The sequence below is a fragment of the Malus domestica genome, chromosome 13 (assembly GCF_042453785.1).
Source record: "Malus domestica chromosome 13, GDT2T_hap1".
In the NCBI taxonomy this organism is placed as follows: Eukaryota; Viridiplantae; Streptophyta; class Magnoliopsida; order Rosales; family Rosaceae; genus Malus; species Malus domestica.
Genome location: NC_091673.1, coordinates 31,215,330 through 31,234,232, shown reverse-complemented (window position 1 = coordinate 31,234,232; position 18,903 = coordinate 31,215,330).

The window sequence follows — 18,903 nt, the reverse complement described above, 5'->3', positions numbered from 1 at the left end:
CCGGTGATAAAATAAAGGAGCAATGCGTGGTGCTGGAAAATGACGTTTCTGGGCTGAATTGCGTTTTTGGAGCCCAAGATGACCTCGGATTGGTTCGTGGCCTTCTAGAGAAGTGTTCAGAATATTCCAAACATTGAATACAGCTATATTGGGCCAGTTTTGGAGCAGCTTATGGGTCTAAAACGTGGCTGATCAAATTTTAGGCGAATTTTACCATTTAATTTCGGGTTATGTTTCCTATTTTATTTGATTATTATTTTTAGTTTCCTAGTGGGAATAAAGGACCCGTTTTTAGGGTTTATGTGGAGGCTTAGCAGATATATTGCTTGGTTGTGTACAATTTTTCACTACGCTTTATTTTATGTAATTTTGGAGACAAAGAGAATTGCTAGGGTTTTGGAGATTTTCTACTTGAAGGTGTTTTCAATCCTTTTCTTAATAATATTTTTCTATGATTTTAATTATGAATATGCATAACTAATTTTTTTTGCTAGGGCGAAACCTTAGCCTTAGCATGAATACGTGATTTTTATTTAATTGCTTATGATTGATTGCATGCATACTTTGAATTATTAATCACCGGGATTAATAATTGTCTTAATGCTTGATCACCATTAGGATCTTTAGAAAAGTAATTTGATTCAATTTTGGTCGGAAGGTTCCTTGAAATTGACCCTAGCTTCTTGTGATAAATAATTGTAATTTCACTTAGGATGAACACCACGTCTTAAGGATTGCATGATTTTTTACAGGGTTTTCATAAAGCATAATGAGTCTTTTATGTTCAGATTTGATCCGAACATCCGGACGGGTTACAAGTTAGATATACGTTCTATGTTGGAGGTTCCAAGTAGAATATAAATTAGGAAAACCTAACCTTCAAAGTGGCATGTGTAGATCATAAGTATTTGGTAAAAGTTCATAGGATTGCTAGGTGATGGTGGAACCCTAGTGCTTTCTTAATTTGATTTCTCCCAAAACTGTTTTCTTTTCCTTCTAGTTTTCAATATTGCAGATTGTCTTATCTTTAATAGTGAAATTCGTTTTTAATTTAAGTAGGTTATAAAATCAATCATCTCAATTTCTACTTTACAATAATTAATTGGAATTTGGTTTTCTCTGAATTATTTAATAATCCCTGTAGAGAACGACGTTGCGAGATTCGTTTATACTACAACAACCTTGTGATTTTTGCAAGTATAATAGGAGTTTTTAGCCCGTTCAAATGTGTAGTAAAATCCCTATCAGACTTCACCTAGACTTTCTATGCTCTGATTAGGAGTATTAACTTTTGTATTTTACTCCTAACACTTCCTGTTTACTGGTGCACCCTAGTAATTTCGGTCTTTAATTATTCATATATTTCTTATCTTTATTGCCTCCGCACTGTGCACATGACTACATCACCCTCACGTGACAGCCAGCATGCCTTGATCTCGGTCGGGGTGTGTCAGCACAAGTATTAAGTTGAAAATTATTAAATGTTTATTGGAGGACGAGGGGGGATTCCCCCCAACCCCCCTTCAAAATTTATGCCAACTGATTTTGCATGATTCTATAAGCTTATGCTGCATAAATATTATTAAAAAAAGTTTAAATACTAAACTAATTCATAAGCCATTCGTATTCTAACTAATATAGATAACTATAATGTAAAAAACAAAAGCAACTCAATGAAGACGAAAACGGCAAAACAGAAAATCACCTTCACCAACACTCGATCAATAAAAACTGAATCAAAATCTTCAAAAATTAAAAAGCGTGCTTGCAAAAAACAAAAACAATCAAAAGAAGCTCAATGCGAATAATAAAAAACTGAAAAATTAGAGACTCGTTTTCAAAATCTAAACCAAAATAAATTCAAAAACACACAACTCATTCAAAATTGGAGCAGATAAACTTGCAAAAAGAAAATTTAAATATAAAACCAAAAGAACAACTTACCTTCGAATAAATTTGAGAGACAAACTTCAGAGATGAAGAAAAATAGCAGAGAAATGAAAATAGAAATTCAATTATTCAAATAGAAGAGAGTAAATTTGAAGCTATATTTCCATCAATCTCCGCCGATCACATTTAACAGAAAAGGGAAGGGTAAATAAGTAACTACGTTTCTAATGGAAAAATAGGACATGATGTCATCTTACACGGGTTTTAAAAATGTCTCCTTGAAATGTTTTAAAAGTTTTGTTTTAATATATAATTAAGTATTGAAAGTATACTCTAAGTGTAATTTTTCCTATAATATTTTGGTTTGAAAAAAATTAGGGTAAATTACATTTTACGCCCTTAAGTCTGGGGGCAATTGCAATCTCATACAATATCTTTAAAACATTTCAATTTCATACATAAACTCGTATTTACTTGCAATTTCATATATCTATTAGTCAAACCGTCAATTTGACTATTAAGTGATGATGTGGCTACTATAGGTCCTCATATTTTTGCTGATGTGGCAATCATTGTACCATGTAGACAGAAATAAATTATTAAAATAAAATTTTAATTATTCAATTGGGTGCTTTATATATAGAGACAAAAACTTTCGTTATATTTCAAGGAACTCTAATAGTTTTTAAACATGTCAAGGAGACAAAAGCATAAAAACAATTAAAGCCCAACCCAATAACATGGAACAATGCTGTAAATACCTATCATACCCCTAAGGGTTTGGGGCTGTTAATAGAACACAACCCTCACAATTCCAGCAAAATTAATATGTAACATAAACTCAACTCATCCTCGACTATTTATACAGAATCAGTTTTGAAACTATATGTAAAATCAATTTGTATCCTTTATTACTAGAACCAGTTCAATCTGTCCTCGATCATTTTTGCAGAATTAGTTCAACCCGTACTCAGCCATTTTTGCAGAATCAGTTCAACCAGTTCTCGACCATTTTTGCTCTATTTTTACGAAATCAGTTTAATTTGTCGTCAACCATTGTTGCAGAATCAGTTCAAACCGTCTCGACCATTTTTGCAGAACCAATCCAACCCGTCCTCGACCATTTTTGCAGAATTAGTTCAACCCGTCCTCGACCATTGTTGCAGAACCAATTCAACCTATCCTCGACCTTTTTTACAGAATCAGTTCAACCTATCTTCAACCATTTTTGCAAAATCATTTCACCATTTCTGCAGAACCAGTTCAACCCGTGCTCGATCATTGTGTAGAATCAGTTCAACCCATCCTCGACCATTTTTGCATAATCAGTTTAACCCGTCATCGGCCATTTTTGCAGAATCAGTTCAACATTTCATTGATCATTTTTGCAGAATCAATTCAACCTGTCCTCAACTATTATTGCATAATCAGTTCAACCCATCCTTAACCATTTTTGCAGAATCAATTCAACTCATTGCCGACCATTGTTGCATAATCAGTTCAACCCGTCCTTAACCATTTTTGCAGAATCAGTTCAATCGCCCCAACGTCTGCTACTTCAAGGTCAAAGACTCGGTTAAGAAGTTCGCCGTGCTTCAGTTCGGTGTTCACCCCTTTCATTGGGACTCCTTTAAGGGCTTTTAGATTGCTCATCCAAATGTGCGTTTTGCTTTTCCTTTCTGGTTTTTTTGTTTGTGCTATGTTTGACTGCTGAGAAAGTGAGAAAGAAAGTAAAGTACAAAAATTTAGGAATTTGCACATGCAACATGACCCCGACATCGAATCAATGAAAAACGAGAGAAATCAGAATGAAATTGAACTATATCTGAGAGGCTTCTCGCCGATTGCCAGTCTTTCAAGCTCCACTCCAACTTCACCTTCGGCCTAATATTTCTTGAAGAGAGAAATGAGTAATAGGTGAAGAGATACAATTGTGAAGGAAACATTATATTCGAACACAATAATTATCTTTCCACAGCCAACTTAAATTTTTTATCTTACAAACGTCTTGTTTCACCCTAAAAAATGTTTGGTGTAGAAAGAAAATTGTTATGTAAAAAATTACAACATAGAAAACCCAACCACCACCAACCATTGTAGCAACTGTAGATCCCATGGTTGTTTGAGAGAGAGAGAGAGAGAGAGAGAGAGAGAGAGAGAGAGAAAGCATTGATTATGTGATAATCCCAGCAAAGCGTCTAGTGTAGCACTTGGTCATCTTGCATGGCGACTACTTCTTTTATCATTTATCAGTTCAACATTAGGGTTTTGAAGGTAGGCCACAAATTGATCAATTAGAGTGGCTGGGAATAAAATTTGACCTTTCCTTTTTCTTTTCTAGAGAGAGAGAGAATTGAGAGAGAAAACGACACTGTGGGTGCTGAAGACTCGACGACCGCCAAGAGGGTGGAGATTATTGTCGTGTGCAAGTTTCTTTGCTTTTGTGATTTTTATTTTATTTTTAGTTTGATTAAGGGTTCCGACCAAAACAAAGTTTGATTAAGGGCTTAAGGGGAATAATGTAGAACATTTTTATAAGTTGGGATTGGAAATATAATACTTGAGTTTTAATAAAGTCACCTTACCACTATAAAGGGTATATTTGTAACTTACACTCTAGAGAAAAAAAGTTGTCTCAATATAAAATTAATTATTAAAAGTATACTCTGTGTAATTTTCATCTTTCCCGACCCACTGCTCACATTCCTCTCTCTCTCTCAGCCAGCAACATAAAAATGGTCGAATCTACTATGCTCCACCACGTTCTTCTCACCATCTCTCTTGCTTTTCCTTTCTATCATCTCATTCTACCTCTTCTTCTACCTCATCTTCACCTCTGAGAAACCATCTCCACCATCCACTTCAGAACCCCACCGCACCCTCTTTGCTTCAATGCCACACCAGATAACTTCCTTCCTCTTCTCAATCCCATTTCACAACAATGGAGCGGGTTGCTATGGCCTGCAACAATGTCGCCCATTAGACCCCTGTAAGATTTTGAAGTCGATGATGTGAATCTTGGTGAGATGGTGGCGGCGGCGTTGTCATCAAATCTGACAAAGAAGAATGAGGGATTGGGATGGATAGAGTGGATGAGATCATGAGAGGGTGGTTGTATATGGTGTGTGAGATGTTGGGGTCCTTATGGGTCATTCTTGTGGATGCAAATTTCTTTCTCCTTGTTCTTGGACAAAATTGCACCTAAAAAACAAATAACACCTTAGATGAAGGCCAAGAGCCTCACACGCCCATGATGAATTGGGGGGGAGGGGGCGAAAACCTCCGATGCCAAAGTTAGAATTTTGAGATAAAAGTGTTCGGAGAATTTTGAGAACTTAGCAAGAGAATTGGAATTGAGTTTTGGAGAGAATGAGGGTGTTTCTATAGGGATGTGGCCGGCCACCTTGGGAGGAGATGGATTGGCCACTTGGATAGTTTTGTGGGTGAAGTTCATGATTTGTGTTTAATTGGCAAATTAATTGAATAATTAATCAATTAATTAGCTAATTATTATAATAAAAATAAAAGGAATGATTTACGGGTTACCTTCTGGAGAAGATATGATGAGGGATTGATGAAATAGGTTATAAATAAATAACTATTTTGGGCACTTTTGACTTGATTGAGGGATGATTTCCCACTACTTGCCCGTAGAAGCTTCAGTGTGCCGCGAGGGTAATTTTATCTTCTTCTTACCCTATAATCCATGTGTCGCCTCCATATTTTTCTCGATTATTTTTGGCTCCACAAATGCCCCCACACTTGCTGCTCGCAAGAAAGGGTAGCATGTGTAGAGATCTCCAGCTTTGATGCAAATTCTCACTTGGACTTGGAATTAGATTCTTCTAGGAAAGAGAAATAAATTGCCTCCAAAGCCTATTTAAGCCTACCTTAAGTAAGGGATTAAATCAAATTCGAAGGGCGATTATTTGTCCTTACGAGAATGAGAGAAAACTAGAGGATATTTGTTCCCCCTCCCCTAGCACTCTTCTTTGCTTACCCATGCAAAGAACCGTCTTCCGCAGATTTATTTGCCTTCTTCGCATCGCATCGATGTAAGAAAAACTTAATTCTCCTTGTTTCTTCTTGGGTAGTGCTACCACAGGGCAGCCATCGAGGTGGTGCGACACGTCTGCTGGCAGGGGCCAAGAGTCGGCTTGTCATGGGCCAAAAAGATGGTGTGGTAAGGGCCATTGCTTGTGCTGCTTGGCTTGATTGAAGCCAAGGATTGGCTCAAGATGGGCCAAGAAAATGGTGTGGCATGGGCCACGGTTTGGGCTGCTTGCTAAAAATGAGGAAACTGTTTGAATTTGATTTCTTAGTTGTCGTAGATGGAGCAGTCAAGGATGGAGCTGCCAAGATTGGAGCTGTTGAAGTTGAAGTGTCAGCTGAGCAAACTGTTGAGTGTAAAGTGGCTGCTGCCCCTAACCATTCGCTCCTTAGTTAGTCTTCAAGCATTCAATCTTTTGAGCTATATGGCCTTCTTATTCTAGAAAGCTTACCCAGATGGGTGTCGAGGAATTAGTTTACCTTCTCGCACCGGAGAACAATTAGTTTACCCTCTCGCACTGGAAAGCAATTAGTTTACCCACTTGCACTAGAGAGCTTACCCATATGGGTGTCGGGAAATTGGTTTACCCTGTCGCACTGGAAAGTAATTAGTTTACCCACTCGCGCTAGAAAGCTTACCCATATGGGTGTCGGGAAATTGGTTTACCCTCTTATACTGGAGAGCAATTTGTTTAAACTCTCACAGTGATGAGCTTACCTATATGGGTGTCGAGGAATTGGTTTACCCACTTGCACTGGAGAGAAATTAATTTACCTTCTCACACTTGAGAGCTTACCCATATAGGTGTCGGGGAATTGGTTTACCTTCTTGCACTGCAGAGCAATTAGTTTAACCTCTCACACTAGAGAGCTTACTCATATGGATGTTAGGGAATTGATTTACCTTTTTGCACTGGAGATCAATTAGTTTATCATGTCGCACTGGAGAGTTTACCAGATGGGTGTTGTGGGATTGGTTTACCCTCTCGCACTGAAGAGCATAGAAGTTGTTGTCGTGAGTGCAGCTGAGGAAAATTAGACTGCTGGACAACTGAAATAATCCTCAGCCTACGAGGTTTTATTTGGCGAACTGCTTAAGACTTCGAACTGCTTGTGGAACCCGCGTAAGGGTGTAAGTGCAGTGAGCTACTCCTGAAATTATTGGGCCATAATTAGGTTTTTCGTCATGTGCCTTTTTAAGGCTTGGTTGGTGCAGCCACAGGGCAAGATTAGCATGGCTAGGAGTCGTGATGCAAGATTGGCACAGTTCTAAGCCATGGTGATAGATAAATGGCTTCCAGGAGCCGTGGAACAGGTAGGCACGACTGTGAAAGTAGAGTTGGGGTTGGCTTGGGCCAGGTTGTACGTAGTAAGAGGAATTAGACCACTAGGTCCATAATGCTCGGCTATTGATGATGTGCTACTTCAGTATCGAATCGTCTGGAGTGGTGAGAACAAGGCCTGCCCTCGGTTCTTAGTAATTGGGCTGGTGTGTCATTTTGGTACTTATTTGTCCCCAGCACGCCATTAAGTTGAGTTGCTACCTTTGTCAGAACAAAAGTAATTTTTGTATTCAACAATCTATGTGCGATAGTCCCACCTGCTCAATCTTGTGATTGAAAGTTAACCCACTTATATTGGTCATGTCTTATCGGAGAGCCTCGTCAGTAGCTTTGTTGCGTTAGAAATGACATAATCGCTTGGTCAGGGGCTTCTCAACTTCTTTCTAAATTTGCCTTTGTTGGGGTAGCAGAGCTTTCGGCTGCCCCTAGTGGTGACCTGCTGATCTAGGCTGCTTTTTCATGTGTTTGGCTCGTTTATGCCATAGTTGCGGTGCATGTGGTATGTTCCTAATAGGCAAGCAGGTAACTCACAGGCTGCTGGTTAAACTTGAGCCGGATTAAGTGACTGCTTCTCTCCATTCGCTGTGTTGCCTACTCCGATATGAGGTGGAGGATGCTCTTTGTGGGCTTTGCTACGAATGAACACTTCTCCTGGAAGGTTGCTCATGTTGATTATCGGAGTGTGGCCTCAACCATGAGTGTATGTTCGTTTGTGGGCTTAAATAAGAGTGTACACTCCACCGCGCACTAAGACGAGAGTATACGCTATCTCGGGGGCCCAGTTGGGAGTGTACTCTGTCAAAACACTCGGTTCGTGACTGGTCAAGTGGCTGCTTGTTGGGACGCTATTGGAGAGGTTCTTTGTCTGCCCTTGTCCTACTTCGGGATACCTTATCTAGGGGACGTTGCATCTTGGTACGCTGCAATAACTGATTCACCAAGGTTGTCTGATGTGCGAAGGCGCTTGTCAACTCTATGACTTCTCGAGACAAGTGTTATTCACCATTCGGGTTGGAAAAGCTTGGACAAAATACATCTCCTTGAGTAGTGGAAGTGTAATGGACTCCGGGCGTGAAATTTGAGTTGGGATGTCAAATCTGCGGAGAAATGGGATGAAAATACCCTCGGTTCAATCGTCGGTCAAGAAATCTATAGCCGGGACAGTTAAACTGGTATTAGACCGGCTTGAGCTGCTTGGGACACCACGAGAATGGGCTGCGATGTGTGTGCATGTTGAGCCTAGGCTCGACTCTAGAGCGCTGGGCTCGCGCTAACTTTGGGCCCGCAAGTGTTAGGCTGCTTCTCTTGCTGCAGCTGTTTGGGCTTGCGCTACTGAGGTAGTGGCTCGGGCCAGCTCGTGCTGGGCCTAGCTCAACTGCCTTGCAGTGTGGACTGTAGATTGGGTCATGCACCAAGTGGACGAGGCTTGGGCCTGCGTTGCCGATGCCAAGTTAGAATTTCGAAAGAAACGTGTTTGGAGAATTTTGAGAATTTAGCAAGAGAATTAGAATTGAGTTTTGGAGAGAATGAAGGTGTTTATATAGGGATGTGGCTAGCCACCTTGGGAGGAGATGGACCAGCCACGTGGATGGTTTTGTGGGTGAAGTTCATGATTTGTGTTTAATTAGCAAATTAATGGAATAATTAATCAATTAATTAGCTAATTAATATAATTGAAAAGCAATGATTTAGGGGTTACCTTATGGATAATATATCATGAGGGATGGATGTAATAGGTTATAAATAAATACCTATTTTGGGCAATTTTCACTTGATTGAGGGATGATTTCCCACTACTTGCGCGTAGAAGCTTTAGTATGCCTCTAGGGTAATTTTGTCTTTTTCTTGCCCTAGTTTTCCACATTTTTTGGGATGAGGGAAGTGAGGATTTTGAGAGTGGGATTTGCGAAACAAATGGTATTTGCATATGGGTTTTGCTGAAAAGGGGGTGTGAGTGAGAAATTGGGTATGCCGAAAAGAAAAAAAGATTGACAAATTAGGTGTGTGGGATTTGACTAGGAAAGTGGGATTTGGTTAAGAAATGGAAATTTCATGGTGCTAACAACTAAAGGGATTGTAGGGTTTGGATCTGGGAGGGATTTGAAAGTGCTGCCATGGATGATGGAGATGCATAGTGGAAAGATGGATATGAAGGTTGTAGACATCGAAATTTCGATGAAATAAATGTTGACCAATGCATTAAAATTTCAACGTTCACATGTCACATAAATTTTACACGCAGCGTGTGACTCAACAAAAATCGAAAAAGTCATAAAAAAAGACATGTGTCAATACCTGGTAGAAATGATTTATTTCATCTGATTATTATATTCAAAATTAGGCCTTGAAATTTTCTATAAATAGAAGGCCAAGCCTTTCATTTCATTTCACCAATTCACATATACATTTCTCTATTCCCAAATTGGAAGAGAATTCCCCAAATCTTTGAAGCTTTGAAACTCTAAAGCTTTCAAGCATCCAACCTCCCAAATTCCCAATAATCCCGAAGGATCAAGAAAGCTCTCTTCGTTCTTCGTCAAATCCTTGAAGAAATCCACACAACTGTTCATCAAGATCAAGCCCTGAAGGGCCTTGAAGATCCGTTCATCAACATCAAGCCCAACGCCCCTTGAAGAAATCCACACAATTGTTCATCAAGATCAAGCTCCGAAGGCCCTTGAAGATCCGTTTATCCTGTTCATACCTAGATTAAGCCCCAACGGCCCTTTGGATCAACATCCCATCTACAAATCTACACCTTACGAAGATAGAATGCGAGGATCAAATTGTAAAAGAGATTGTATCCCCAAAATTAATACAAAATATTACTTTGTACACGTGTTCTTGTTTCATTCATCGTAAGAATATTCGTGTTTACAAATTTGGCACGCCTGGTGGTATAGATCTCTACCTCTCATCTCTATCTTCAAATCCTCAAAAAAACACAAATGGTACCAAGGAAGGTTGAAGTTGTTCCCGCAACCAAGGCAAAGAACAAGAACGCCCTTGCCGTAAGTGGTGACAATTCAGGCATCACAACTCGAAGTAAGGCAATACACTTTTCGCCGTGTTTTCCACCCCTGTATCAACTCTGCCAAAGGAACAAGAGCACCTGTGGCACCAACCCCTGATCATCCTGGCCTCACTAAGAGCACCAAAGGGGGAAAGTCCAAAGAAGTACTCCGAGTTCATGCTCTCCGATGCTGACCTGCGCAATTGCACAGCCATACAAGTCATAACCATCGGAGCGACTTCAATCGAGGAACAGCTAGCTCAAATGAATGAAGCGATCACAAAATTCACACGGACTATGGAGGAGAAAGACTTGCAAATCGCCGCACTCGTCAACCAACTAGAGGCGCAGCATGACGTGAAAGTCGTCCCAAAGGTTGATTCGCTAAAAGAGAAGCTGATGAAGAATACGAGCTTCTGGTGGAGAAAGTCGAAGAGAAGTTGGTGCAAAACTAAGCAGCGGCACTCATGGGATCTTTCTCTATCCAACAGCTGCAGCAGATGATCGCCAGCACCATCAAGGCGTAGTACGAAGGGAGCTCACATACCTCCGTGTTGTACTCGAAGCCCTACTCCAAGAAGATTGACGCAATGAAGATGTTGAGGGGTTATCAACCACCAAAGTTCATGCATTTTGATGGAAAAAGGGAAACCCAAAGCAAAACGTCACCCATTTCATTGAAACTTGCAACAATGCAAGGATGGAATGAGACTCATTTGCAAAGCAGTTTGTCCGCTCTCTGAAAGGGAATGCATTCAACTGGTACACGGACTTAGAGCTTGAGTCCATCAACAGTTGGGAGCAATTGGAATGGGAGTTCTTGAACTGCTTCTATAGCACCCACCGTACTGTAAACATGCTAGAGCTGACAAGTACGAAGCAATGGAAGGATGAGCCAGTTGTTAATCAACCGATGACGCACTCTAAGCCTCGACTGCAAAGACAGGCTCTTGGAGATCTCCTCAATCGAGATGTGCATCCAAAGAATGTAATGGTGATTACACTACATCCTTCAAGGCATCAAACTGCAGACCTTCGAAGAGTTACACCCGCACCCATGACAGTTGAGCATCGCCCATCATGGAAAAAATAAGCCAATCACCGACTTCAAGAAAGACAAGGTGTTTGCTCCGAAGGTGGACAACCATGGGAAGAAGCCCACCAAGAAAGCTTTTACCATCAACACTACCCCCATCATGACCTCCTCTATACCCGTCAAGATCTCCTCCAAGAACAAAACGAATGAGATGAAAAAAGGTGAGCCTCCTCGCACCCAAGATAGGTACAAAAGCACCTTAAGGGAACTGGAGCAGAAGATATACCCTTTTTCGAACTCTAACATGGTCGCAATGTTAGACAACCTATTGGAGAAGAAGGTAATAGAGCTGATTGAATGCAAGCGTCCCGAAGAGATGAATTGCATTGACGATCCCAGGTACTGCAAGTACCATCGTATTGTAAGTCATCCCGTTGGCAAGTAGTTCATCCTCAAGGAACTCATCATAAAGCTGGCACAACAAGGGTGAATTGAACTCAACCTAGAAGACACAGTCGCAACGCACACCACTACGATTATGTTTGGATCCTTTAATCTTGTGCCTTTTCAAGTGACGCATAACCACTTCTATCAATGCTCAAATCACATGGCACCTTCTACACAACCATCACTGGGGGCAAGCAACGAAGATGCACCTACTGACGATGACAAAGGATGGACATTGGTGACCTACAAAAAGACAAGGAAACCAAAACCACAAGCCATAAGGCCAAAGGTGGAACAAGGGAGAAAGCACCGTCGCCGCAACAGTAGGAAGCCTAAAAGAAACGTAAAAGATGTTATACCAACCTATGTTGGGGAACCTATGGAGCAAGAGCCACGCATTCCTGTCTCCTTGCACGAGTACTTCCCGAATGACTTCTTCCAACAATGCACTACGGCTACATGTCACATGGTCGAAGTAGAAAAGGAAGAACCCTCAAAAGGCAAGGCTAGATGCGGAATGCACTAATATCGGTTTTGGCGAGTCCCGACGACCATGAGGTACAAGAAAGCAAGGACAAAGGCTTGAAGCTTTGGCCACATGTTGTGCCACCCATGACGCAATCCACTTCACTGACGAAGACTTACTGCTAGGATCAAAGCCTCATAACAGTCATCTCTTCATCTCAGAGCACGTAAGGGAGCACAAAGTCAACCGCATGCTTGTGGATGTTGAATCGGCCATAAACATCATGCCAAAGTCAACAATGACCACAATCGACATCAAGGTGGATGAACTATCCCTAAGTCGTCTGCTGATCTAGGGTTTTAACCAAGGAGGACAAAGAGCAATGAGCATGATTCGAATGGAGATGACCATTGGTAAACTCAAATCAAGCACTATAGTCCACGTGATTGATGCAAAAACTTCCTACAGCTTGCACTTAGGAAGACCTTGGATCCACGAAAATGGAGTAGTGTCATCCACCCTCCACCAATGTGATACCAAGCCATTCACCGAAGTTGAAACATACTTCGCATACACCAAGTTCTACATGAAGAAACACATGGTGCCAGAAGCTCTTCCAAAAAAGATCAAATCCACGAGCAAAGCAACACTTAAAAAGTAGGAGTGGCAAGCCATGCCCAAGAAGTAAGAAGGAGAAGCCGTGCCATCTTCAAGCAAAAACAATGATGAGCCTACTAAACCTGCAACAACCAAATGGAGCATGACGCCCTTAAAAGGACCAAACACACCCGTTTTCTGATACATCCTGGTGTCGAGAAGAAAGAATGGTCAATCCTTGTTCGAAAATAGAGCAAGCAAAGCCGACACACAGCTGCATAAGGATGATGTAAAGTTGCTCAAGACGAATGAAGTTTTTCCTTTGACACAGCTAGGCGATGCTAAGGTTGCAAGACCACCACAAGGCTTCATAAAAGCTTTGCCAAAGGGGATAGAACCAAGCATTCTTCCAACCAAGAGGACCGAAGAAGGTTTTGATCCAAACACCACTAAACTTATGTCCAAAGCTGAGTACAACTTCGCTTCATCTTCGAATCCTGGAAAGAAGGTTTCAAACACCATCAACGACAAAAAGCGTAACCTTATCGAATTCTAAACTAAAAAGACTCAGAATACTAAATGGGGAGTTGTTTTGAACGAAATTTAAAACTAAAAGTAATTAACTTGCAGAAAACAAACTAATTGATACGAAATTAGGGTGAATGAAAGGGTGAAAGACTAGCTAGAGGGTCATTCTCCACACATGACACATATGCATACAAATCGATTTTCAATTATTCTTCCTATAAACCATGAATGACAATGCCCCAAGTTAACCGTGAACTGCACAAACCATCAGATTTTCCTAAATTCATTGAATTTGACTCAGCGACGCAACCAAATTATTCTTATCAAGTTCCCTACATGAACTGCATAATAGAGATACATATCAAAGATCATTAAGTTCTATGAAAATCATAAGCATTGACATGGCATTCGTAACTACGAAACACATGATACTCCTGCCAGGAATTTACTTAATGCGAACGTGACTAGCAACCTCCACTACTTGTAAATATAAGTTCATAACTATTAGGCGAAATTCCCTTATATTCTATCATCAAATCCCTGCATGCAAACTAAGTATGCATCCTCAATCAACACATACGAATAAGTTATCAATCAAACAGATAAGTAAATTACATTCACGATTTATGGAACAATAACTGGATGTAATCAATTCATATGACACATATGTTCATGGCTTTGAATTCACCTCTAGCTAAAACAAAATCAGTTCCACATGTTTACAATTAAACAAAGACAATTAAAATTAAACATTGAAAACAAAAGATAGAATACACCTAGAAATGTTCCAGCAATCCAAAAGTCTTGAATGGTAGGCACGGCTCCAAGCTTCTTCTCTCCTTCCTTGCAAAGCTGCGACACAAGTATGTATTTTTCTGATTGATAGTCGTTCTGAATGGTAGTCGTTCTGAATGATATGACAAAGGTGTATATATAGGGCTAGGGCACGACACCAAGGTAGTAAAGGAAAAGGATTAATTGTTAGCATTGTTTTAGGACTCCTAGAAATCAGATAAGAGGTGGTTTAATAAGAAAATGAGTCCCCCTTGTAGCTAGAAATAAGGTAGGATAAGATTAGGATAGGATAAGATAAGATATGGTTAGTTTAGATAAAACAGGACTGGATAAGGTTTTGAATAATGTTCCTTCCTTTTAGCTAATTCCTTATCTTCCAAGTCTTGAATTAATTTCTCCAACTCTTTAGCACATTCCTAGCCTCTTTTGATCTTAAAAAACGTCCATCCATTATGCTCCATTCATTTGTTGTCCATTTGACGCCCAAAACTGTTTTAAAATGCTCCAAATTGCCTTTTCTTGCCACTTTTTCCATTTGGACCTACAAACACACGAAAATTGCTTAAATCACTATAATAAACGAAAACTAACTCACTAAATGCAAAGAAACAAGCTAACAAAGTTTCATAAATATGCTCCCATCAAATTCCCCCACACTTATCTTTTGCTAGTCCTCGAGCAAAACAAAACAAACAAAACATAACCTAAACCTTCCAACGTTTGCCTCAGGGATTTCCAATGAAACATGACATGTTAAAAATCATTACTTCCACAGATTTTAGCTATCCTTACCCTCGAGCTCAAACTTAATCGCAAGCACCACTCACTAGCTCGCATTTAATCAATTAAAACAATGTTTTGAATGTAGTAACATGCCTTAGAGAATTCACTCAATTCCTCACCATATATACTCTCTATTTTCACACAGATTTTCTAACTACACTCCCTATAATAGGTACATGTGAGAAGATTGATGTAAACATGTTGACTAACACTCACATATGTTATAATCAAAGCAGGCACTTTCTGGAATTATTAATGCTTGTATATATGATCTCATGAACAGAATGCCACTACTTAGACGCGAGAACCAGGGATTCTATATGCTCGTACCAATTTCAAACTCCACATATTGAAACACATAACAACCAAGATAAAAGTCTAAGGGTTGTAACGGGGCAAGGATATTGGCTAATAAACAAAAGGTTAAGGATAAACAAAGGTTCTCAAAGTGATAGTAAGCAAAGTAATGAAATCAACACTTAGAATTCAACTTTTGAATGCTGCAACTTACTTTAAACACAAGGGAAAGATTCTTACAACACTTAGGGTCGTATTCAAACTTTTGGACCCTTTCTTCAACAACCAATACTTGTGGGTTCATTCTCACTTATTACTCAACTCTGTCTTTTTTTTCTTTCTTTCTTTCTTTGGCACACTAAGCGTACAACCTTATAGATTTCCAACGAAAAACCTTCCCCCACACTTATTTTTCTACATAATGTCGATCAAAAGGAATTCCCTCTAAGTCATGCTCCATTATTCTTTAAAAACAAGGGTATGGATAGTCCTATGCTAGGCTAGGTAGGGATAATGTATGCTAACAAAGAAAATAGGCTAAATAAGGCTCAAATAACCTACAAAACATATGCAAGGGAATAAGGCTTTTTGGCTCTGGTTTAACTAAACACTTCATCTTGTCTTCGTTATGCAATCAATTTTAAGCTTTGAATGAAACAGGCATGAGTTCTAGTATTTGGAACTAAAATGATGAAAAAGCATTCTAAGTAGCAACCAAGCAAAGAAATAATGAGATCATGCAACGACTTTAGAAAACAAGAATATCACATATTAATAACTCTCCAAACAAAGAATAGGCTCAAGTCTCTCAGGGTTGTAGCGTTAGTTTGAGTTCCTTCCTTCAAGCATGTTACAAAAACCAAAGCGCATATCAAACTTCCATCCATGTGAATTCGTAAACGTCAACTACAACTAAGCATAAACCAAAGAGCATATCAAACTTCCATCCATGTTTGTACTTTTCTTTAACAGTCATGCAATTAAAAACCAAATCCTCATCATTGTGTTGGAAGGTACCTTAAGACACAAACACACAAAAACGACTCTAAAAACGACTATTTTTCGGTTTTTCAAAACTTTTTCGAATTTTTTTTTTCAAATTTTCGTATTTTTCTTTCAAAACACATTAAAACACTTCAAAACACAATAAAAACACTTAAAACAGTGAGTAACAACTCTAGAAGTGCTAGGTGGTGAAACCCAACGAACATTCATGAAAAACACTTTGTTTACCCCCCCCACACACTTAAACCAAACATTGTCCTCAATGTTTCAAACATAGACTCACACGCAAGCAATCAAACAACACAGCGAACAAACATGACAATTATGGCAACGAAAAAGCAATAAAGAGTAGGGTTAAGGAAAGCAAATTTGGTTTTGGAGCCGAAGAGTCCTAGGTCATCTTTATTTGACCGTATGAGTTGCCTCCCAAGAAGCGCTTGCTTTAACGTCTTCCAATTGGACGACACCTCTAATTAATCCTTACTAGGACCCATGACATGGAGTTGATCTTTGAATGGAAGGTGATACTTGAAATGATCCGGTAATGGTTTAAATTCTAGAGTAGGTGCCTGAATCATTGAAATCAACATGTTAGCAGAAAACGAAATTGAAATTTGAGGAGGTGGCTCACCTGTGTCATGCGACAAGAACTCAAGGACAAACACTACTTCGAAAGTTTCAGGAAGCCATATTTGGTATGAGGGCAGTGACTTGTCCTGTTTCACAAAATCCAACTTTTTTAGGGATAGTTGTCTTAAGTACATCCTCTTTGATGAATTCTAGATATTCTCCAACCACTTCTTTCTCTTGAATCTTCGGAAAGGTTTCGAAGATGTCTTTCTTTCCCTCTTTTTTCTTGGATTGCAAAAACTTGCAAGAAAAAGGTACATTTGGTGGAATGCGGTTAGAAAGAATTGAATTTGGAACAAACTGACTTGAATTGGGTGGTGGTGGAGCAAGGGTGGCTGCAGCACTAGGATTAGAGATGATTTGGTGATGCGGCAAGGCTTTTTCAAAGCTTGCTGTGGCTGAGTCTTCCTCATCCTCTTTGGATAATAGCTCTTTGTCCACTTCTAGGCTATGTTTGGACATCTTTGGTTCAGCTCTAACCTCCATGCCACTTCCCAAAGTGATAGCTTCAGCGATTTCAAAATCTCCCGTTGAATTAACAATAGTTGAGTTGGAGAGTTCGCCTTGTTCTCGAATTTGTCCCATGAATTCTGCCACTTGCCCCATTTGATTCTTCAATTCGCCCACCTCTTTGGCTTGATTTTGTAATCCCCACGTCAATGAAGTTAGTATTTGAAGAATTTTATTGCTATCCATTGACGAACCTGAATTTGGTTGGGAAGGTTGTGGGGGCGGCTGTGGTGGTGCAAATGGCCTTTGATAGCACTCTTCAGATTGCTGCCAATATCCTTCTTGTTGAACTTGTTGAGGTTCGCCCACATAAAATTTGAATGATCTCTCCCACCTGGATCGTAAGTGTTGGAAAACAAGTCGTTCCTTGCTTCATTATGGCCTTGATAACCCCAAGCATTGACACTTTCCCAACCTCCATTCTCAATTAATTGAGGATGTTGATTAGTTTGATATCCTTGCCTATAGGACACACCAAATGTAGGGACACTTTGCATTGTGGACCTTTCGACATACTGCGATAAAAGAGAAGTAAGATTTGTCATTTGAGCTTGAAGATTAGCAATTGCCATGTCTTGCTTCTTTGGTACCTGAAATCAAACAAATAAAACAAAATCAAATATCAAAAGAAAAATAAACAAAAGACATAGTGATTAGCAATGTTACTAATCCCTGGCGACGACACCAAAATTTGATGTGATATAAAATAGCACACAAACTTAAACCCTCTTTTTTATAGTTGTAGTATGTGTAAGCAGGGATCGTTCTAGGCCCGGGATTAGGAGGGATGCTAATCTACACAAATTTAACTCAAAAACACAAAACTAGACTCTAGTGACTCAAAACTGACCAGATTGACTCCAAACAGCACAAAACAAACAAATTGACTCAAAGCAAGAACTTATGTCGAAAGCTGAGTACAACTTTGCTTCATCTTCAAATCCTGGAAATAAAGTTTCAAACACCGTCAACGACAAAAAGCGTAACCTTATCGAATTCTAAACTAAAAAGACTCAGAATACTAAATGGGAAGTTGTTTTGAACGAAATTTAAAACTAAAACTAATTAACTTGCAGAAAACAAACTAATTGATACGAAATTAGGGTGAATGAAAGGGTGAAAGGCTAGCTAGAGGGTCATTCTCCACACATAACACATATGCATACAAATCAATTTCCAGTTATTCTTCCTATAAACCATAAATGACAATGCCCCAAGTTAACTGTGAACTGCACAAATTAACCATCAGATTTCCCTAAATTCATTGAATTGGACTCAGCGTCGCAACCAAATTATTCTTATCAAGTTCCCTACATGAACTACATAATAGAGATACATATCAAATATCATTAAGTTCTATGAAAATCATAAGCATTGACATGGCATTCGTAACTATGAACCGCATGATACTCCTGCCATGAATTTACTTAACGCGATCGTGATTAGCAACATCCACTACTTGTAAATATAAGTTCATAACTATTTGGTGAAATTCCCTTATATTCTATCATCA